Raw genomic sequence first — 25158 nt, 5'->3', positions numbered from 1 at the left:
GCCCGGCAGCTGACGAAAGTCCGCTTTGACGTAGGTTTCGTCGTCCATTACCAGGCAATGCGGCTTCGTCAGCATTTCGGTGTACAGCTTCCGGGCTCGCGTCTTCCCCACCATGTTTTGCCTTTCGTCGCGGTTAGGAGCCTTCTGAACCTTGTATGTACGCAGGCCCTCCCGCTGCTTGGTCCGCTGGACGAATGAACTTGACAAATTCAGCTTATTGGAGACATCCCGGACCGAACTTCTCGGATCACTTCTAAACTGCTTAAATACGCGCTTGTGATCTTTTTCACTGACGGAGCATCCATTTTTGCCGTTCTTCACCTTCCGGTCGATGGTTAGGTTCTCGAAGTATCGTTTTAGTACTCTGCTGACCGTGGATTGGACGATTCCCAGCATCTTACCGATGTCCCGATGTGACAACTCCGGATTCTCGAAATGAGTGCACAGGATTAATTCACGACGCTCTTTTTCGTTCGACGACATTTTTCCAAATTTACGAAAAATTGACAGTGAAGCATGGTCAACGTGATCTATACACTCTTATCTGATTATAAGCGGTAGCTGAAGATATAATTCCTAAAAATTAAATTTCTACAGCGTTTTTTCCGTGATGCAATTTGATGTGACACACCCTTTACCAATGAGTGTGTTCTACTATGTTGAACATGCATGCAGCATTAATTACCACTTAATGCGTAGCATGTGAAATATAAATTAGATGCTCTCTGAAAACAACTGCTAGTCAAACGGGATTTCGCCGAGTGAAGCACATTCTAGTCGTGTAAAATTAATAACATTGCGAGTTTGCTCTAGTGTGGGAGAGAGAAATCTTTGAGCACCCCCCCGCATGCTGCCGGGTTTATTTTCAATGTCTCGAATATTTTGCTTGTTTCGTCTACGTTCCCAGCAATCCAGAAGCTTTTCTCTGTACTTACTCTGTGTGATTATTAATGGAATCTGGCATGATTCGTCGTATCCCGTAGAACAAACAGCTAAGCATAACAGCATTGTGAGCATGAATTCCTCCCGTTTCAACGCGGCAGAGGCACCTGCTGCTTGTCAGGCAGGTGAGGTAAGGCTTGATTTGAATCGAATCATGAGCTGAGCTGTTTCGCATGTGCTCTGTTGTATGGATGTAAAGAACGATGTATTCATTCTTCGTGGCTACCGGTAGCTGGTAGGATATAGGATCTCCTCAGCACGAAGCAACGGTGTTTGATTTAACAATGATTGCTATTTGTTGCGAATGAACTATTCCAGAAATTCATAAAACTGCTCTCGAATGGAGCTGGGGTTATTTATACGGAGTTAATCTGTACTCATGCGCTTCTCGAACTGCGAAGGTTCTTGGTATTTTTGTTGGATATAGTTGAATTAATTGAGATACCCAAATTTTCCGGGTCTACATGAAACATCGAGCAGAATTGATGTTTTCTAACAAGTCTCATCCAGAGCACTGTGTTACGGTCTTTGGTGATTCTGATGACTCGATTCAACTCGACGCTATATGTTTATAATAACAACAAAGAGCGCCAATTTTACCGGTCAATTGTTCGGGAACTGATTCCTATACTGCCCATGTTTGCATAGGAGACGTAATCACCAACACCATTAGTGTTGGGAAAACGCATTTTTGTTGTTTTTTGCCTACAAGCGAAACCATGCAAATTTCCAATGAAATAATTTGCCAGTTGAACGATATTATCGGCAAAAAAAGAGCCTAGTTGATTTTGCGTATTAAAACTTTTTTTTTTTCATTTGGAAAACGCTTGCGTCTATTTATGCGGACAATCAATCGTTACAATGAACATTTGTTCGCATAGTTAGACGTAATCACCAGATTGCTCTGTCTGTAGCGTTAGCATTTACAGTCAAAATGTCTCCGTCGGTAGTTTCAGTTGTTTTCGGATAAAATCAAAAAGGTTGGAATGAAATTTTAGTGAAATGTCTGGGAAAGGTGCTCTGGATTTGTTGCGAGTCTATGATAGTACTTTTTTTCCTGAAGAATACTCTGGGATATGATAAGAACAGCAGGTTCGTGTTCGTGTTCGTGTTCAAATAATTGAATTTGTAAAGGCAATTTGCAATGTTGGTAATTTTAGCAACCTGATTTACCGATATCACGATCAATCGCATAAAGATGGTGGAGTGACTTACACCAACGGTTTGCATAAATGCTGAGTATGTGGAATAATAGATTTCTATATTTCTATATTTCTATATATTTTTCTACGACAAATGTAACGATTTATTAAGAGTTTTCAAACGCATATTACTCAAAATGGTTATTATGACATATGTTGTGTTATATATCATTAGGCAGAAAATTTATACAGAATTTTTTTTTGCTTGAAACATGAACAGTAAATATAGTAAAAAAAGTAAACAATTTAACGATTTAACTGGGCATGTTTTCTTTAGGTTGTATAGTATGCTGTCCAATCAATTTGTGCTCAATTAATGTTTTCTTTTCATCGTGTAGGTCTCACTACTAACAACTTGTGTAGTTGTGGTGCAGGATGTCATAATATCGAGTATTTTGTTTGGGTGTGTGAAAATGCAATAAATGATTTTAAATGGCTGCTGATTTAATAGATCGGAAGGGTATACCCACGTAAATCAGATTATGATAGCTTGAGTAGTCGCGATCTTACAGGGATATAAAGTTATTACAAACAATGTCCCGGACAACGTGGTAACGAAGGTGATAATGCTATTTTTATCTATAATATTTTTTGTAGTCATAGATTGATTTGACTCAGGCTTATATTTATGTAGGTCTTAACTATTTAGACTTGTGTTTAAAAATGATACATGATGACTCTTTGTCTTCCTCTGCATGATAGAATAAACAGAAGAAAAGGGTAGTAATGGCTTTAATGGTATTATTGTGTTCATTTTTGAACAGAATGCGGTACCGTATTCTACCACGTTCAGTCAGCTAACCCGTTTAATGGACACAAGTACATACAGAAAACGGTTTTCCAGGGCATCCATTTGATATATCAAAAGAGAAAGAAATACAGATTTTGAACAATGAAAACTCAATTTAAATGCAATTACTACACACAATCACAGTCCTATGTCAAGATCCCGTCCGAGCCCCTGACTCAGACCTCTCATCTTTTTTTAATTTTACTACTGATCTGATTGTTTCATTATCTATTCAAATGCAGAAATTTAGGTAATTATAACATTAAAAAACACAATTGCTTCTCTTTGTTCATCGCAGTGCAGTGTACAGAAAATAGTAAAAAAAGTCATTTAATGTCTAACAATGAAGAAGGCGTAGATGCTGTGGACAGACGATTATTATCGATTTTTTATTACAAATAAAATACATTTTTTTATGCGCATAAAGTTGGGTTGTACATAATTTTAAAGAATAAACTCTCTTGTTTTGGTATTTTACTAACGATTTTTTATCTTGGTGTGTGAAGATGCAGAGAACAATTATTTTGTGGACTAACGCAATTTTTCGCCAACTATTTCAATAGCAAATCCAGTCAGCCTTATCAACCAGCTGTCATTTGATTCCTATTACGTTTCTGTAGGACCGTTCAAAGCAGATATATTTCGGTTTGAAGGAAAAATTTCCCCTTTGTCTTTGATGATTCAATGAATAATGATCGCATCGCTGATAACTTTTTTCAAATCGATACAAAAAATTTGAATAATTTTGTTTTTCGTCAATGTAAAAAATCACCCTTGTACAGAATTTATTGGAGATTTCAAAACTGCATTTCGATTTGCGATGCGATAAGTATTTATTGAACAATTATTCGTCAATTACGAAGGGGAAATTTTTCTTTCACACAAAAAATATCTCTATATTGAAAGGTCCCACAGGAACGTTACAGGAATCAAATGAAAGATGGTTGATAAGGCTAATTCGATTTTTTATTGAATCAGTTGGCAAAAAAAATTGTTATCCCACAAAATCTCAAAATAAAAAAAAACCGAAAAAATCGATTTTTTATTTCTTCTCTATATTTTTGTCCACCACATCCAGGCACACCAAGATAAAAAATTTTTCATGAACTATTACGAAACTTGAGAGTTTATGCTTTAAAATGATGTACATTACATTTTTATGCGTTCTTTCTATGTACAAAAAAAAAAAACGTATTTTTTGTAATGAAGAAGAAAGGACTATTACTTTTCGGGCAACCCAACAGAATCCTCAATTTTCGTCAGTAACCGTCCAAATAATTGCATTTTATCAGGGACAAGTGGCATATTATGCATACATATCTTCGAAGATGAACAATGCCAGTCGACTCTCCTCTCTGTAGCTTCGCTACGACTAAGACTTCTTCGGCATTCGCCGTCAAAATAATTTGAATTGACTAGAAAATGAATTGACGGGCGTTGAGAGCGAGGATGACTGATGAACTGTTCTAGTCAATGATTATTCTAATTGACGTGACTAATGAATACCAATCTGCCTCTTCAACTGACTGACTTCAATTCACACTTCTACTTCCCCCTGACACGAATCTCTCCCCCCGCGTACACAATCTTATTTTTACGTCCATATAAAGTGAAACGAAAACTTGATTTCTGATGAAAAATAGTAGTTATACCATTAATGGATGGTTTATTGGCTACCCACCGTGAAATCAAACCAACAAACTTATCAGGTTATCTGGTATGCTATAAAGATCCTCGCGTTAGTATTTGTAAATAGCGTGCAGTTTGGGAGGAATTCTGAACAAAATTTTAGTTCACTTTGTCTCCGAGTTCAATTTTGTGAAAAAACACATACAGAAAAACGGGTATACGTTATATGTGTGAGTAATTTTCGTGTACGATACAAAAAATCTAGCTCCCCTGTAGTATACGTCAAACCACGTTGAACTCAAACATCGATACATGCATACGTGATACATGAGAGGGAGAAACGAATTCGTTTTGGAGGAAGTCACTTCAATATGCAAAGAAGTCCATTTGACGGGGAAGCATGAAATGAGATAGTCGAATCATAGAGGGAGATAACGACTAAACGCTCGAATGACTGTTGAGTCATATTGACGGAGAAACTGCTGGAAGAAGCCAAAAGTCATTTCCAAATGAATACGAAGAGGAATTTCTTCAGAGTCCCCTGACTACCCTCTGTTGAATATGACTATGCCGAGCTTACCGTATGCTGTAGGCTATTATGTATACAGTATGAGTTTTTATATATATCATAAAATCTATGTATCATAAAATCTTTGAAACACTGCTAACCGAAAAGTATTTTTGTTTTTACAATAACGTTTATTAATGATACTCAATTACTTATCATCTAACGCTTGCACAGTGAAATTATACCCTAAGAAAGTATATTGTCTTTTAAAGAAAGAAACATGTGTGGAATTGTGATAAAAAATAAATCTATATAAATAAAAGTGGTAGGACAAATGTTTTGGTAAGCGAAAAAACTCGAGGAAGGAATGGTTTTGAGTACGTGAGAAATTCTATTATCTTTTATCTAAAAATATTCAAACTAGTAGTCGTTTCAGCCTTTTTTTTCATGAAAGTTTTAGTTTTAATATTTTGTTTTTCATTTATAATTAAAAATCTTAAATTTTCGAGATAGAAGCAGAGCTGCATTTTTTTAATCAATGTCACTGACAACTGACGAGGTACGTTAGTTACTTCCTACTGACAAAAATTTCAGTCAAATGGTAACTGACAGAGTACGATGCAACAATTTGTCTGTCACTGAGCATTGTCAATACGCTTTGACCGACCAAGTAGGCGGTAAAATCGTCCATAATGAATTGATGATTGTCGCAGATTGCATTTTATTTCCATCGAGCAAAGCTTCGATTTTCATTCCGGTTGTTGTTTCTTGTATTTACTGAAGTAAATACTATGTCGAACACGCGATAACGTGTGAGCGATTGCGAACCATTTAGGCAACGGAATATATAATTGACCAAAGTTTGAGCAATCTCCACATGATGAAATAATGAAGAATTTTCTCTTTTCGTTGTAATTTCTGCCCGATATCGAAGTTCACGAATTTGAAAGTTCGTTTAGACTCATTTATATCCTTTGTTCTCCTCGAAGTTTTAGCATTTTATACAAGAATGGTATTCAGGTAGCAACGTGAACAAATGCATCCTGGTAAACGTGTAAACTTCCATTACATCAGGTGACATGGTATTTCTTGTCATGACGATCATAGTGCGTTGACTTGCAACATGCTTTGATGGTCAAAACACTCTGACAAACTATTTATCATCAAAGAGTTAGGAATTTGTTTTGTCGGTTTATGTTTTGTTGCTCGTCGTTTGGTGGTAATGTTGCAATGGGCGTCATAGTAGCCCAAATATATGCAGTGACTGTGACAAATTGCAGCTCTATGCATTATACACTTGTTTCCCAATTCCATTTCTTTTCTGCAGCTGGACTGAACGGAGCCGCATTGTTTGGTGAAAACAGAAGTTCTATTATCGAATTCTCACGAATGTCCCTATCGACCGATGATTCCAATTGTCGGGGCTTGGGGAGGGGGGAGAAAACTTCTTGTTTGTTTTGGCAAAATGGCGGCCGTTTGAACAATAAAATTTCTTTTTAGGAGATTTGTATGACGAATTCCATTTTTTTAAAATAGTAAAATTAATAAATTGTATTTTCTCATTGGTTCATGCAATAGAGAGATGTATACAGATTATATTTATATACATTTGAAATAAATTGGTTCAGTAGAACTTGAGATATCGTATACGCCAGCTTGAAAAAAAAGATTGAACAAAAACGCGTTTGAAGTTTTGTGTCAAGACCATTCTAGATTAGATACCGCATCACTAAAATGGCTATAACTAGGTAAATAATGGGCTTTCCGAAAAGCCCTTTCTAAAGTATATTTTTGAATGTCATGACTTCGAGTTCTTTTTTTAATTTCTGGCCTGAGTACACCCTCAAATAAAGGGTGTGTCACATCAAATTGCATCACGGAAAAAACGCTGTAGAAATTCGCCCAGTAGACCGATCCTTTTGAAAATTTTAGACAGTAAAATAAAAACTATTAAACAACTTTCTTTTTATTCATACTTCGAGCCCAAGCCCGTATGCTCGCACCTTCCTCTTTACCCCGTCCATAAGGTTCTGTACAACGTCAGGTTGTAGTTTTTTTTTTGAACAGAAATCCATTTTCTCTTGAAGTCCGCCTCCGATTTGACAACTTTTGGGTTCTTTCGGAGGGCCTGCTTCATAATCTGCCAATATTTCTCTATTGGGCGAAGCTCCGGTGCGTTGGGCGGGTTCATTTCCTTTGGCACGAAGCTGACCCCGTTGGCTTCGTACCACTCCAACACGTCCTTTGAATAGTGGCACGAAGCGAGATCCGGCCAGAAGATGGTCGGGCCCTCGTGCTGCTCCAATAGTGGTAGTAAGCGCTTCTGTAGGCACTCCTTAAGGTAAACCTGCCCGTTTACCGTTCCGGTCATCACGAAGGGGGCGCTCCGCTTTCCGCAAGAGCAGATCGCTTGCCACACCATGTACTTTTTGGCAAACTTGGATAGTTTCTGCTTGCGAATCTCCTCCGGAACGCTGAATTTGTCCTCTGCGGAGAAGAACAACAGGCCCGGCAGCTGACGAAAGTCCGCTTTGACGTAGGTTTCGTCGTCCATTACCAGGCAATGCTGCTTCGTCAGCATTTCGGTGTACAGCTTCCGGGCTCGTGTCTTCCCCACCATGTTTTGCCTTTCGTCGCGGTTAGGAGCCTTCTGAACCTTGTATGTACGCAGGCCCTTCCGCTGCTTGGTCCGCTGGACGAATGAACTTGACAAATTCAGCTTATTGGCGACATCCCGGACCGAACTTCTCGGATTACGTCTAAACTGCTTAACTACGCGCTTGTGATCTTTTTCACTGACGGAGCATCCATTTTTGCCGTTCTTCACCTTCCGGTCGATGGTTAGGTTCTCGAAGTATCGTTTTAGTACTCTGCTGACCGTGGATTGGACGATTCCCAGCATCTTACCGATGTCCCGATGTGACAACTCCGGATTCTCGAAATGAGTGCACAGGATTAATTCACGACGCTCTTTTTCGTTCGACGACATTTTTCCAAATTTACGAAAAATTGACAGTGAAGCATGGCCAACGTGATCTATACACTCTTATCTGATTATAAGCGAAGGCTGAAGATATAATTCCTAAAAATTAAATTTCTACAGCGTTTTTTCCGTGATGCAATTTGATGTGACACACCCTTTAAAGAAACAAATTCGATAGGGTATGTTAGTATTTGGGCAGTTTCATGGCAATTAACTCCACTCGTCCATGTTTTAATTGAATTAAAAATTCTATGTCACCAAACATAACAAACTGTACATGACACTAGAACAACGTGAGAGCGAAATAAACATGAGTTAGTTGTCAGTTAGTTTTTTGACGTAGGATTACGTCTTTCGGGAACATATTGGGGTACAAATTGAAAATAGAAAATCGAGCACATCGTGAAAATTGTTCAATTTCAAACGCTTATTGCTCAGTCATTTCATGATGGATTGATGAAATGTTTGCGTCAATCGATTGCGGCACTCTATAACAATTTTTTATATTGAAAAAAATAATATATGTCATGAAAATAACTACCAAACAATTGAAAAATCCCAACCCCTATCCTAACGTAAATAACCACTTCTGATTGGTCGAAATTGACGACACATGAGGCGGGTCCCTAACAGAGACATCAAAACCAAGCTACCTGGGGGAAATCGACATTGCAAATATATGAAATTCGAGGGGCATTTTTATATTGCAAGTAAGGTGAGTGATACGATTAATTCTAGCAAATAAAATTTAAATTTGGAACTTTAATGTTGGTTGCTTCGTGAAACTGTATTTGAATGAATCCTGTATTTGAAAAAAAAAAAAATAGTACAAATGTAAGTGTAAAATTGCATAGGGTAGCAGTTTTGTTAAAAATGACTTGATATATGAAACGATTTATTTCAATTTTCATAAATAAAAACCAAGGTATGTTCCCGCTCGAGAACGGGTCGTTTGGTTTAAGCTGTCTGTTTTGTTGTGTTCATTTTCACCAAAGAAAGGTTTATACGACGAGAAAAAATTGGAAAAGTGAAGAAATATTAGAAAAAGTGATTGCTCTACATATAGTATTAGGTGTTGTTAGTCCAATTAAAATTCGCATTGGGTTGAATAAACACTCAGAAAGTAAAAATTATAGAAGAAAATTACCTTTTCCATTTCAAATATGTTTTCTCTATATTAAAGTAACATGTTTTTACTGATGAGAAAAATTGATAATTTTGTTCGGTATTGATAATTATCTTATATTACATTGGTGAGTTTTTTTTTTGATTTCACCCATACATAACACATTTCGTCTAGGATCACAGAGGGTTTTCATCATATCTCGTTCCACTTCGGTATCTTTTATCTGATACGCACTATCCAATGATTGTTTACTATTCTTCTGTCATCATCACTCGGTAAACACTGGTGAAGTGAACAAACAATACCCAACAACCAAACAAAACGGCCTTTTTCAGGAGGTCACCAAATCATTATCAAAGAGTTTAGCGATGTAATTCTTCAAACATATCCAAAATCAACAGATAGCCTAACGGAATCCTACGTGAACTATGCGGTCGTGTCTCGGACACAACCCTCCTGTGACTTTTTTAAAGTTGTGAGCTAACACATGCTTCCAGTCAACGATATGTTAAATATATTTCTTAAATAAGAATAATTTCGAGTCATTTATCTCCTCCAATCTACAATAGTCATATTAGGAGTGTAAACACAATCGAGCAATAGCTCATACTGGGTCTGTTATGAAGAGGGATATTTTTCGGTCGACCCTTCCGCAAATATCTTATCAAACCGAGCCGATGAAAGGGCGAAAATCCTTACCTAGTAATGTTCGTATTTATCCGAGGCGTTTCACATTTCTCAAGAGAATATGAGATAAACCTTCAGCTTAGGAAGCATTTGGTTCGTTAAGTGTTTGTGCCTTTTGGGTAAGGACACGTATGCATATTCATGACTTGAGCGTCGCTGCCGAACGTACTTCCCGATAAAAGAAGGCATACATACCATTTGGATTGGCGCTTCATTTATGTACCTTTCTCGCTCCGTGATACACTCAATGGGACGGAATCGAGTTCACAGCAACCATCGCAACAACATAATCGAGCATATGATACCTTACTCTCACGCTTGTTTGCCTTATTAAGAAGCTTCAACCCTCCGGGAGGACCCGATGGCGGGCAGCCCAAGCTAAAATAACATATTTCGCGTAGCTTTGAGCTGCAAGCGAGGCATACTGTAAAGTCATTGGGGGTTGTTCACCTTCTCGTTACGATAATTTTATGCTTGGAAGATTATTCGCACCGCACGCGAACCGCCGCCTGCCACTGTGGGTACAGATGCGGGAGATCCGGGTTCTCTAGAGAGGTAAATTGCAAAACTTCGGTTATAAAATGTAACAGAGAAATTTCATTAACGAAAATGTGTCTACGAGGAAAATAATGGTATAATGGGCAATCAGAGGGAAACATTGAATTGAGGCCTACACCTTTGTGATGGGTCAGTGAAATTAAATTAATTTCGAGATGTTTATCGTGAAGATTGTAAATCGTGCATTCCCCGGTTATTCTGATATGTATAAGTATATTGATCTTTGAATTTCGATTAACGGTTCTTAATTTATATTTTGTTATAATTGAATTTCGATAGAAATGGTTACTTGAACGCGTTATTTTTGTTCAATTCAGATTATAACTAACATTTGAAATCTTGTTCTAATCGTTAATTGAATGATGGCCTTCAATCCAGGAGAGCAGCGAGCACAGTGATGGCTTAAAAAGCACAGCACCAGATTCCTCAAAATTCAACATCTCTACTCCTATTAATCAGGGCGTCAGCGGACCTTTAGCTCCGTGCATTTCACACCATCATCGCAAACGCGGCAAAGCTCTTGTCCGCATCGTAGTCCTGCTGTTTCAAAGTTTTGCCGTTTGCAGTCCCATTCAATCTGCCATAATCTTAGGCATCATACAGCTCGCCTTCGGTGGCGCACTTAAATCCACCTGAATCATGATAAATGTTAGCGTTTATTGCTCACGATAAACCGTGAGGTTTGCTTCTGCTGACAGTCCGTTGTGGTTGAAATTTATCAGCATCTACCTACTGTGGGGGTTTGCCTTCGGGCCGGGGCACACACTCTGGGACCATGGTCTCCGGTGAGCATTTCCAGTATTGCATTTCATAGGACCACACATTAAACCACACAATGTGCTCCTGTGGGTAACGTGAGTGCCGAGGGAGTTCTGGGGCGGAAAGGGGTGTAACAGCTGTTGATGTTCCTGTTGGTTTTCGAAGAAGCATGACCGGATGCTTTATTGCACTCCAAGCAGTTACAACAGCTCCTTTCAACTGGTCCTTTGCATTCATCGGTGGCCAACGGACCAGGTCTGACATTGATGGACAACCGCTGGGAATCGTAATGCTGCTGTGTATTTGCACTAAAAATTGAGCTGTTCTCGATTCTGTACAGAAAATGTGGTGTAAACGGGACTTTGAATACATGATGGGGCACTTCTAATGCATCTTGTGTGAGTGCTTCCCAGACGTATCGTGCTTTGATTGCCAAGGGAAGACTTTTCATCTTGTAGCAGCATACAGTGTTTATAAATAACATTCTGTACTTCACAAGCAGCAGAATCGGTAAACTTAGCAGTTGATATACCGTTTTGTCTCGAATTCCGAAATTCCGATTTAAATTTAATGATCTTTAATGTTATAAATAATCTATATACAGTAAACATTCGCTAACTAGGTGAAAAGGGAAGACCAGTTATGGACATTCGCGTTTTAACTAGCCTGGCATGCAAAACGTCAAACAAAATCGAGGGGTACTTGAATTTTTTGATTCGCGTTGATCATGAAATTGGATAAACAAAAGGATTCCAATTGAAGTTTCACATTGAGTGCGACAGTAGGTATGAAATATAATTTGAGGAAACTATTTTTTTGTATATTGATCAATGTTCATTTGAATATGACGTCGATCATTTACGAAATTCTTATTTTTAACTGGTCCAAGGACCCAGTAACTGGTCCAGATGTTCGCCCAGTAAAACCAGGACTAGTAAGCGAACGATTACTGTATATAAAAATGGATTTCTGTTTGTCTGATTCTTATGGACTCGGAAACTACTGAACCGATCGACATGAACATTGGTATGTTGGGGTTTTTGGGGTCGGGGAAGATTCTTATGATAGTTCGAGACCCCTCTCCCTCCCTAAGGGGGGGGGCTGTCATACAAATGAAGCACAAATTTAGCTTAAACTCCCAACTCTCTAGAGGGGGGGGGGTCTGCTATACAAATGAAACACAAATTTCTGCATTACTCGAGAATTAATCAAGCAAATGAAACCAAATTTGGCATGCGAAGGTTTTAGGGGACACGAAACGTTTCTATGGTGAATAGACACTCCACCCATCTCTCTGAGGGGGAGGGGGGAGGGGGGTGAATACTGTCATGCAAATGAACATACATTTTTGCATAATTTAATAACTAATCAAGCAAACGGAACCAAATTTGGGATGGGGAAGTTTCAGGGGGCAAGAAACATTTCTAAGGTGGTTCAACACTTCTCACATATTTCTAAGGGGAGGCTGCCATAGAAATGAAACACAAATTTATGCATACCACGAGAACTAATCAATAAAATGGAACCAAATTTGGCATGTGGAGGTTTTAGGGAACAATAAATATTTTTATGGTGGTTTGACACTCCTTGCTGAACAACTCGAGAACTGATCAAACAAATGGAATCAAGCTTAGCATAGGGATGCTAAGGGATCGATAGACGTTTCTATGGTAGTTCGAACTCCTCCCCCCTCTCTAAAGGGGGGCTCCCATACAAATGAAACGCAAATTTCTGCATAACTCGAGAACTAATCAAGTAATTAATCAAGCAAAACCAGCGATAAAAGGTTTTCGATAGCAAATTCTGAATTTGAATCAAGTCTCGAAGCACAAAATCCAAATTTTTGAGAGTATAATATTTCTGCAAACAAGAAGATAGCTAATTGGCTTTAATTTGATATAGGGGTAGTGGGGGCAAATTGGTCATGGAATGAATATGGGTATGAATATGTATTTGTAAATCAATTTATGGTGGAAAAATGGAAGAAAAGGTTCTATTGTATCCAAAAACCACATCAATTTCGCGAAAAAGTTTGAGTAATGAGACACTGTTTAATTTCCAACAAAGCTTAAGTGTTCAGAATTTGAGACAAAACGGTACTCAGTTGCAAGGTTGCAAACTGTAATAAAGCTGGTATCAACATTCTATTATATAGAACTCGTATATTAGGAGTACCGGTAAGTTTCTTCGTTTTTTTTTTCAAACAATAATGCTTTATTCTTCAAAAATGGTTACAAATTTAATATTCAAAGTATACGCTAGACACAACTTTTTTCCATTTTTCTTGCAATTCACGGATTCCCTTGCGGAAATAATCGGCCGGTTTGTCGGGTGATCCAATTTTTGACTTCATCAAAATTGAAGAAGTGCTGGTCAATCAGGCAATGTTGTATCGATCGAAAACGGTAGTAATCGGACGGAGCAATGTCTAGAGAATACGGCGGGTGGAAGAGAACTTCCGATTTCAGTATGTTTTGACCGGTTTCACGACATGCGGCCGAGCATTGTCGTGCTACAAAATAACTTTATCGTTTCTTTGCTCGTGTTGTGGCCGTTTTTCCTCCAGTGCACTGCTCAAACGCATCAATTGTCATCGGTAGAGGTTCCCCGTAATGGTTTCATTCGGTTTTAGTAGCTCATAGTACACCACACCCAGCTGGTCCCACCAAATGGACAGCATAACCTTCTGGCCGTGAATATTCCACGCGGCCGTCGATGTTGATGCATGACCGGGGTATCCGTACGTTGCCCGACTTTTAGGATTGTCGTAATGGACCTACTTTTTATAGCCAGTAACGCTTCGATCCAAAAAAAAACCTTTCTTTTATGCCGTTGGAGCAGTTGTTCGCACGTGAAAAAACGGCGATCGACGTCTCGTGGCTTCAATTCAAACGGTACCCAATGTCCTATCTTTTGGATCATTCCCATTGCTTTTAAACGATCGGATATGGTTTGCTGAGCTACTCCAAGTGTATCTGCAAGTTCTTATTGCGTTTGTGACGCATCTTGGTCGAGTAAAGCCTCCAATTCTTCATCTTCGAACTTTTTGGCGGTCCCAAACGTTCTTCGTATACTAAGTCGAAATTGTAACTTTTCAACCGTGCAAAGCACGTCTGACACGTTCCTCAGTTGGAGCATGGTCATCATCAACTTCCACCAAAATGCAATTACTTTCCGCAGCTTTTTTCTTTATATTGAAGTAATGAAGTAACACTCCCCGCAAATACACTCTCGCTGGCACGAATTTCGACATATTCGAAGTGGCAAAAAACTATTTTGTTTCCGGTTCAACTTTTTGACATATACTGAAACAGACGCACAATGACAGTAGCTTTCCAACGAATGTCTGAAAATTGGGTTACTGGAATAATAATCAAGTTACGCCATCTGTTGTAAAAGCGGAGAAACTTGTCGGTACACTTAATACCTAATACCCGAAAACAATATTTTCTACTATGAATGCAGTCGAAACAAAACATCGCTCTCCTCTGACAGATTATCATTTTGCTTCAGCTAAAGCACACGAGTCAAATATTTGACTAGAGAATAAGCGAAGCTGGTAATGAAATTTCTAGAATTCTAAATACGAATAAACTACTCAAAGTGAACATTGGTATAAGTGAGTGGATTTCACAAAATATCCCATACTCAAAACTAGTGAAAAAATCAAATGGTACTTTTTGGGGGCGCCATTTTCATAGTTTGCCGGGGGCGCTGTCTATCGTCACTACGCCGCTGTATATATGTATTTATGTTTTTTATTTCATATTTGCTTTAGTAGTTTTTGTGGAGGATACAAAGAAATATTTTGTTTTAGGCTAGTTGATGTTATTCAATTCCTAATCGTAATGAAAAAGAATTGCGGGGAAATTAGCATATACTCCGGTTAAACAATATATTTTTCGATAAAACAACTAGAGGTGTTTCAAAAGTTTTCACAATTAGTAATCAATCTCAATGATAAAAAAAAGTTGTATTAAGAAGGAACCACCACCACTTCATATTTAAAACGACCTATGTATAACCCGAATCAATTAAGTTGATGAGTAATCATCGATTCGCAAAAATGAATATCTCAGGTAGTCCATTTTTATCTTTGATGCTCAGTGTCTCGTTACGATATGTACAACAAAACGTATAACAGATACGGAATCTGGTGGAAAATCTTAAAATATAAAGATGAAAAAAACCTAAATTTGTTGTTTCGGTAAAAATATTCTCTTTTACTATCATTTGAGGAAAAGAAAAGTATATCATCAATCTTTTTTTGTGATACTATACTAAAATCTTGAGTTAAATGATGTAGATTTTTAGTGCGCGCTCTCTTCTGTTATTTGAATCTAAGAAATTGACCATACCTCTTACGTAACTCTCATCCTCCAAAATTTAGTGGATCGATTTCATGAAAAATCGAAAGATTAGAAAACATATTTTAATTTTTTTTTTCGATAGGTAAAAAACATATTTTCAAAATTTGTTGTGATATTACACTAAAATCTTGATTTTAATTATGCGGATTTGTAGTGCGTGATCTCCTTTTTCATTTGAATCAAAGAACTAGACCATACCTGTCACGTAACTCTCATCCCCCAAAATTTAGTGGATCGATTTAATGGAAAATCGAAAGAGAGAAAATCATATTTTCGATTTTTTTCTGATATCACTTCATCAAAAATCGAAATATAAAAAAAACATATTTCCAATTTTTTTTGGTGATATTGCATTAAAATTTTGGTTTTAATGATGCAGATTTGTAATGCGTGATCTTCTCTATCATTTGAATCCAGGAACTGTACCATACCTCTTACGTAACTCTCATCCTCTAAAATTGAATGGATCGATTTCTTGAAACATCGAAAGCTTAAAAATGTATTTTTAATTTTTTGTGATATTACACTAGAGAAAGAAAAAAATCATATTTTCGAATTTTTTTATTATGATTTGTCTTCGGATGGTGGTGGGGCACATTCGGACACTGTTTAATACCTCAAAAATTTGTGTCTGATTGTTGTTTACTAACAAACATCAATTTAGTCTGATTCTGACCTAATTATGGTTCGAAACTACGAAAAGAAAACCGATAGAACTAGCATCAACGAAGATGAGATAGAAAGAGCTATTGAACTAGTTTCGAATAGAACGATTTCATAATTCTAGCTCACAGGTGGTCCAACTGGGTCCATTGTCTTTTCTAATTTCCCAACTAACGGTTGCATAACGGGAAAACTGTTTCTCAATGTTCTAGAACATTTAGAAAAGGTAGCAAAAAGCAACGTAAACGAATCAATTCCAAAAAATCAAAAACCAATCAAAAAGCCATTGCACATTGGAAACAATTACATATTGCAGTGAAAATTGCACAATTCATGTATCTTTTCCACCTTATGGCACAAATCGCTTACAAGCGCTGGATGTTTCAGTTATGGGCCCTTTCCAGAAAGCAAGCCAGCTCTCAGTTTCCCAGAACGATTGGCTACTCAACCACCCTGGAAAAACTATTTCTATATACGACCTCATAGGTATAGTTGCATCGGCTTAAAGTACTTCTTTCAATCTGAGTAATATCCTAGCTGGATTCAAAATGACAGGTTGCCGGGGAAGCGCGCGAGTTCGTCGCTACCGGAGGGTTTGCGCAGGTAAGCGGTTGGCTTAAGCGCCACTCCCGCGAGGGAGACCAACCGCCGTGTTTTCGTTTGCCCGGCAATGAGACACCCCAACACCTGAGGGCGGGTTCATCCATTTTTTCCAAACCCCGGTTTGTTTCGCGACTTGCACCTGCACTGCGAGGGACCCGCGACACCGTTTGTCCGCGTTCTCCAAATCAAACAACAGAGACACTACGGCTGTTTCCAATGAACACCGTTTCTGCCAAACTTCTCATCATTGGACCTATCCAATTATGGCAAACACACCCACCTTGTAGTTTTCAGAGGACGAGGTGCGGGAGTTGTAAAGTTGTCCACAACAGAAGAGAAGCCCCAACCCTGGGCTCGTGACCTATCTGAAAATTATTCGGGTTTTTAGACTACACCGCTAGCCAGTAAATGCACAAGACTTCCGTCTAAATCTAGTTATTGGTTATCACACAACATTTATTCAGCTAACTCAACATATATCCCACAAGTTTTAATTATATTTACAACATTTACTTCGAAACTTCCAATTAACGAAAAATAATAACTACACGAACATTTTTTTTTAACTATTACAGGATTCGAACATCGGACCCATTGATTCAAGTCCAGCGATTATTTTACAAAGCCTAAATTCGCATCTTGTGTAACCCTTTACTAATAGCGATCAGCATAAGCGCGCCGTCGGTAAATCTCTACGCTTCGTTATTTTGCGGCATTGTTGTGTGGCGTTGTTAGTCGTGTGTGTTTTCTATTTTTGGTTCTTTTAACCCTACATGCGCATGTTATCTTAGGGTAAAAATAGGTTCGGTACTCACACTACCTAGGGTTTACGTGGAGCTGCTCTGCTTTATCGCCGTTTCCAGCGATGAATGGTGAATCCGTAGGCGTGGGCGATGAGACGTTGCGTGCGCGCACAACGTGTAGCGGTGTCGTGTCGCACTTCCCCTTTATGCGCAAGTGATGACGGTTGCTCTGCGCGACCACGTGGATTCACGAAAATCGTGGTCCTCTCCAAACTTCGTTAGTGGGGTCAGGAAACGGCTCCTTTCTACACATCGCAAAGAATAAAAAAACACCACACATACGCCACAATTAACTTTTATAATAGCCACGTGCCTTGGAACTCGAAGCTTACCTCTTAATTTTGCTTCGGGGGAACACAAGCGGGCAATTAACCTCTTCCGATTTCTCGGGACACTATTTAATTACTAATATTAACTAATTATATACAAAAAACAAAGAAACAAAAAAAAAAACATAAAAAAACTGAAAATTTTAATGCACTGTCTAGCACATGTAGCCTTTAAACTACGGTACCTTTTTACCGTCCACTCGCGATGCAGAACAACTTATCCGCTCCTGCCTTTTTCACTGTCGAAGTCGGAATGGGCAAGCATATCTCAAGATCCTCAGATCAGCGAGACATTCAATGGAACCGGAATTACGTAATAGTTAACGATGTTAACTATTCCGTATTCATACCGAAATTCCCCTGTGCTTTCATTGGTCGCACTTTCAAGCCTTCGCGGGCGATGCCCTTTAACCTCCCGAGCACAGTTCAAGTCGAAACGTTCGCCGGGTTTTGAAATTTAAAGAACAAGAAAACCCCGCCGAAAGACTGTGCTATTTGGGGGAAATATCCAACCGAAAATAGCGAAAAAAAGGAAAGCATGAGTCTTTCGGGTGTGTTGGTATAGGGGTGTCTTGGCTAAATCAGCCGCCAAATCGCATCCAGCGCCCATTATGGCAGGTCGCTCAAATATAAAATTGGGAGCGGCACTCGCGTTGCCAAACATCCAATACATAGAAAGAAGAGAGAATCCCAGATCCACACAGGAGAGATTGTGTTGGATCTGAAATTCAAAATAACGAAACGAGGCGAAACGAGGCTTCCAAAAGTCGAAATCAGTACCTTGCTACAAGGTTTTTTCGTGACCATAGTGCAAGCCGGAAAAAAAATTCTTTGATGAAAAATCCCCCGACCAGAACGGGAATCGAACCCGAACCCCCGGCCCAATCTCACCACCTGACAAATTTATAAACATAATGTCAACATTTGGAGAGCTTTCGAGGATGTCAAATTCTTCTTCTTGAATGGCGTTAACGTTTCCTGTGGAACTTTTGCCGTCTCAACGTATGCATTAACTAGCGTCATTCATTGATACAGTGCAAGTCAAAGGAAATTTGTTTGACGAAAAATCCCCCGGCCAGAACGGGAATCGAACCCAAACACCCGGCATGATAATGTGAGACGATAACCACTCGATCACGGGTGCACAAGGATGTCAAATTAGTGATAATGAATAGAATTGGGCGATCTTGGATCGATATTTAGAAGATCGATCTTTTCCTCACCTATTTCAGATTTTTAGGTTCGATTCTTCCTACTACAATTTAGTACCCTTAGTGAGGTCGGGAAAGAGAGGCAGGGCGGGTGAGATTTGTAACGTCTATTTGAAGATCACCAAAACCTTTTTAGTACATCAACTTGATTTCAAAATATAACTTTTCAGTTTCAGTGTCCATCTTTCCCTTCAAGTGTCCGTCTTTGCCGACTGTTTCTTATTTTTTTAAAAGATGCCGGACACACCAATTTAGCGAAATTTCCGTCTCAATTTTTTTTTTATTTTTAACAGATAATTAGACTATCGAGTCGTGGTGAGATAGCTATATGTTTTTTTTTGTGAAATTCAAGTAAAAAAATCAACTTTCAACTTAAGGTGTCCCTACTCGTATTCGAATGAAAATAATTGGATTTCACTTGATAATGAAAACTACATCATTAGTCACAAGTATTTGACCTCAAGAATCCAAGATACCACTTGACAGTCCGATACACGAATTATTGTCCCTAATGAATCGTGGCATAGTGGAAAAAAAGTTTCAAATGGTTCACGTTTCTAGCATCACTTCCGATTCTCGGTGTAAGCGCTATCTCAACGGACACACTTCGCATCGCAATCCGTGAGTTAAGTTCATTATCAACGCCATATGATCCGCGACGTGGACCATCAGCATCGAGCTGGAAATATCAAACCACAAGCTCGACTGCGAATCTGCCCTACAGCTCCACCCCTCAAATACAGAGGCACACATAGCTCACCCCCACACACACACACTTATCCATGCGGGCCTCTGAAGTAACTTTATTCGATCTCATTTGCATTTAGAGTAGCAATTTCGTTTCCGTAGTCGCTCGGTAATGCGACACTTGGTCCGGGTTTGAAAAATGTATCGCATAAATTGTAAAATTTAATTCTCTATGTTAGAGATCATGTTGAGTGATGCAGCCGGGCCGATGATGAATGGTCCGGGGTATCTGTCTTTTTCCGGCTCGTTGATAGCAAGCTGCCCAGCCCCGTGTCGACGGACATTATTGGATCCGAGCAAAATCCGAGCTAAGACTACGTGACGGGCCGCGGGAGGCTTGCTGCTTCCGTGTTTCCCGAGGTGAAACCAGGAATTATTTGATGATCGGTGTCCGGATAAGGACGACGGCGGGGGGAAATTTGAATATTTTATTGAGATTAGGTGAAATCTGTTAATTTCCGGCTTATTGTTGCTCATCGCACGGTTATGGACGGATCCCGCAGAGATTCCAGCAGAGGAATTTACACGAATCATTAATGCTTGTAAATACAGTGAACAGAAATGCATTGCTCGTCATTAGGTGGGAAACTGAGTGATTAATATAAGTCGACAGTGCAGATCTGTCACTGTGCATGCTCTGAATAGACTCCAAATTGTTTTAGAAAGTGTTTCTGATTCATACAAAACATTTGAGATAAAATCAGAAATAACCAACTGTAACTGTAACTGTTGTTCTTAAAGCATGCTGCCTGGTACCACAGCTGGATGAATGAAGATGATTTCAGTATGGGTAACCGAATTCTAATACAATTTCCTGCTAGAAAATTCAGATGGTGTGCTCGTGCATATCAATCAAGGGGTCTGATGCTGGATGTCTGAGCTTTACCATCGAGCATGAAAAGAGAGTTCAAAAAGAATGGTGGCGAGGAAAGGGGTTTCAACGAGCGCTGGAAAATGTTATAAATCAGTTGAATCTCTCGATTAGAAGGAACGTGTGTATTTAGTCTAATCGACCTTAAGGCTGGCTAGTAGAGTATTTTCGTCAATCTAAGTGAAATTTAGACGGAGATCGGAGTGGTACATGATGGTTGCATGAATAAAGGTGTTTATGCTAGGCTTTGTTTTCTTTTCTTAATTCCCTTCCGTTGAAATCTATATTTTTTCATCGGATAAAGTATGAAAAATCATTTGTTTCTGTGAATCCACTCTATTTTTATTTACTTCAAACAATAATTTTCGATCGTTTCCACTACCGAGAGCTTTAAAAGCGCTATCATTCACCGAGTAGTGTTGCATCTTGAAAGCCTGATCCGTTTGTTTACATAAATAACGCCGGCCAGAACGTAGCAGTTCACGGTGGAAGCGACAGGACCGACTTTTTTGTACCACAATTCAATACGAGAAGCTTTGTTTTCAACAATAGAGTAGTGCGGGGCAAAGGTGCGCAACTAACTGTTGTCGTCCAATAATTCTTGAAATAAAAGCAAATAAAATTTAGTTTGCTGATTGAATTATAACTACACTCTGTCCAACTTCTATCAGACCACCCTGATTCTATTTCGTTGCAGCACAAACAGTTACAATTTCAACAAGATACATCCATACATTGTTGAATGCTTAGAATAAAGTACATTTAACGTCAATTTCGTTCAAAAGAGTTGTTTGTTTATTGATTGTGCTTAAATATGTTTCAGCTGTCCAGTTTCTATAAGACCATTTCAAAATTCATTAGGATTATCAATGAAAAATTCAAAACGATCGGCTGATTTACATGTCAATAATTGGCATCCTTGCCATTTCGGCTAAAAACCTGGAAATTAGTGTTGGAATACTTGTACCAAATGTTGCTGAACGATTTTCTCGATATTGTTCCCATGTTTCCGAAATTGCGACCTTGAGCTCTTCAATCGTGGTATACCGTTTTCCCTCAGTGTATATTCTGCTATGATATGATATATAAATTTTTTGTGACGATATCTACACAAAAACGGTAGAAGAGAGAGTTCCAGAACATGTGTGTAATCCTTGAATGATGTAAAAGTTATCTTGACCTTTCCGGTTGCACAGAATCTTGCCCAAACCATGCACAAACCTCCACCAATATTCCTGGTTGAGAAATACTGTTCCTTCTTCCGTAAATCACGCCAGTACCCGTTGAAACCATCAGAACCATCCTAAATGAACTTTTTTTTCGTCAATGAAGATAACCTATACATTGAAGAACTTTTCTTTATGGTATACAGCAAAATATATTCTTTTGGAAACATTCTTTATCGCAATATACCATGTGCCACTGTTGGTTCATGTGAGCTTTGTCAAAACTCAGCCGTCTTTCGATGGTGTAAGATGAGGAGATTTAACCTTATAAACCCTCTTTATGTGAGGATTTTTTTTACCATAACTTGATGAATTGTCACCCGAGTAACATTTAAATTGAAATATTGCCAGAGAGCTTTGATTTACGTGGAGCTCTCTCCTTCTTACAGTATCCTTGAGGATTCGTCAAATGATTGAGCAATACTTGATGGGATCGTCTAATCCGACGAGAAATTTCTCCGAAACCAACATTTTCTTGGCGAAATACATCGATTTGTCTTTCTTCTCTCTCCGTTTAGAACTTTTCCCTTTGGATTTTTCCAGATTTATTGATCAAAACAACTAAAAAACGAAAAAATGTAACTGGTCTTGTAGAAACTCGACACTTGAAAAATACAAAACCTTTGGTTTACGCTCAGCGCTTGCACACTAGGGTGCCAATGAATGTATGGGAAAAAATCGACCCTTAAATTTCAAAAAGTTACCCTATACAAAATGTTCACCATCTCGAAAAAACATCCTATGCCAAATATCAGCTCAATCGGGCTTAAGGGAGAGTGGCGCAAAGCGGTCAAAGTTTGAGTTTTTTGAAAATCGAAAAATCACCTAAGGGGGGGAGTAAAGGAAATCGGGGTTTTCGAAAAAAAATTGTTGATGCCAAGTGTCTTAAAATTGTATGAAACATCGAGATCTAGTGTCATCTCGAAAAATTTTTTTTGTCAAAAATCTACACTCATTCTACACTCTACACTTTTTCTCCGGAATACGAGACGAAACGTAAGGTTTTAAGTGCCAATGAAAATGGTTAAGTCGATTTTTCATTCGGAACTTATCATCTTGTGAGTTTATTTATTTCACAAATACAACAGGCAACATTTGCCCTAATGTTAGATACTTAAGTACTATTATCTTGATCTATTTCCACAAAGCCTACTAAAACTATTCCATTAGAAGTTTCACATTATGTGAGAGCAACAACATACAATTTTTTTAGGGACGAACGAGAGAGATGACAGTCAAAACAGGAGCTACAACGGTTAAACACACGGCACATGCTAGTTAAAGGTTCGTGGTATCCGTAATTTGTTCGTGTTGAGGAGAGGTACAGAAAATTACGAGAACGCAAATTACGACGATTAACATTGAAATTGATTAACTGGAGGAGCTCAGGACAGTCGATGTTCGAAGTGATGAGGTCCAAAGTAAATAGGGCCTTGGCAACGTTTCTTCGTGAAACTAATCAGTCGAGTCCTATTAGCTTGCATCGATCCTCGTAACTAGGGAGATTTATCGGATCATTCCATGGTAAATTTCGTAGTGCGAATCGGATGAATTTCCGCTGGATCGACTCAATTCACTGAACGCTATTTTGGTAGTAAGGCGACCACACCACACAAGCATACTCTAGAATCGAGCGAACTAAAGAACAATAAAGAGTCTTGATGCAGTGCACGTTCTTAAATCGCTTTGTGACGCGGAAGATAAATCCAAGTGTTCTGGATGCTTTAGAGATGATGTAGGATACGTGATCGCGGAAGGTTAGTTTCGAATCCAACATAACACCGAGGTCTTTAATAGTGCTAACACGATCCAATTGAATACCATGTAGCTTATATTCGAGGCTTATCGACGAACGCTTGCGTGAGAATGATATTACCGAACACTTAGATGGATTCAAACACATCCTGTTGGTTGCGCACCATTCGGCGAAGATGTTGAGTTGCTCTTGTAGAATCTCAGCATCTCCGATGCAGTTCACTGGAAGGAACAATTAGAAGTCATCTGCATACGAGAGTTTGAGACACTTCAAATTAAAGTTGACATTGTTAAGATACAACAAAAACAGGTAAGGACCAAGGTGACTGCCCTGGGGAACACCAGATGTTACTCGGAAAAGAGTAGATATTGTTTCACCTATTTTAACTGACATTACACGGTCAGTGTGGTAGGAGTGAAGCCATTTCAAAAAGGGGCCGTTGAATCCTAGACGATGAAGCTTAGCTACTGCGATGTCATGGTTGATTATATCAAACGCTGCCGAGAAATCAATGTACACCGCATCAATTTGTTTTCTTGATTCTAAAGAGCGGACGATGTACGATGTATACAGAACGAGATTTGTGGAGGTTGATCTTTTAGACATGAATCCATGTTGTTCTTCAGCGATGTAGTTGTTGCAGGCATGATATATGAAGTCCAGAATAATTATCTCGAATAGCTTCGAGATAGCGCATAGGCAGGCAATGCCTCTGTAGTTTCTGACGTCCTTTTTGCAGCCCTTCTTAAAGACTTCTTAAACTTGTTGCGAAATGTTGACTTGCATGGTAATATACCATATGCAAAATGATAGCTCATTCGAACTTTGTTTATTAGTGTTGCAGTCGTTATAATTTGAATTTTTTTGAAAACCAAAAAAAACACCGGAAATCGGATTTTTTTAAATTTTATTTTCAAAAATCCTATTGAAAATCCTATGATTTTTTGTTTTTAAAAAAAATCAAATTTGAACGTCTGTGACACTAATAAATCAAGTTCGAATGAGCTAATATTTTGCATAGGGTATATTATCGTGTAAATCAACATTTCGCAGCAAGTTCCGAGTGAAAAATCGGGTAACTATTTTTATCGGCAATCAAAACTATACGTTTTGTCTCGTATTCCGAGTGATTTGGGTATTTGGGTGATTTTTCGATTTTCAAAAAACTCAAACTTTGACCGCCTTGCGCCATTCTCCCTTAAGTCCGATTGAGCTGATATTTGGCATAGGGTGTTTTTTCGAGGTGGTGAACATTTCTTTGGAGTAACTTTTTGAAATCAGAGATGATCATTTTCATTGACATATAAACTCTGTTCAACTTCTATAACACCAGGTGATGATCTGGCTGATTCGTGCCATGGTTAACAAACAATGCTTCAACTTATATTCTAGTGT

This window comes from Toxorhynchites rutilus, chromosome 3 (assembly GCF_029784135.1).
Source record: "Toxorhynchites rutilus septentrionalis strain SRP chromosome 3, ASM2978413v1, whole genome shotgun sequence".
NCBI classification, from domain to species: domain Eukaryota; kingdom Metazoa; phylum Arthropoda; class Insecta; order Diptera; family Culicidae; genus Toxorhynchites; species Toxorhynchites rutilus.
This window is presented reverse-complemented; position numbering follows the sequence as displayed.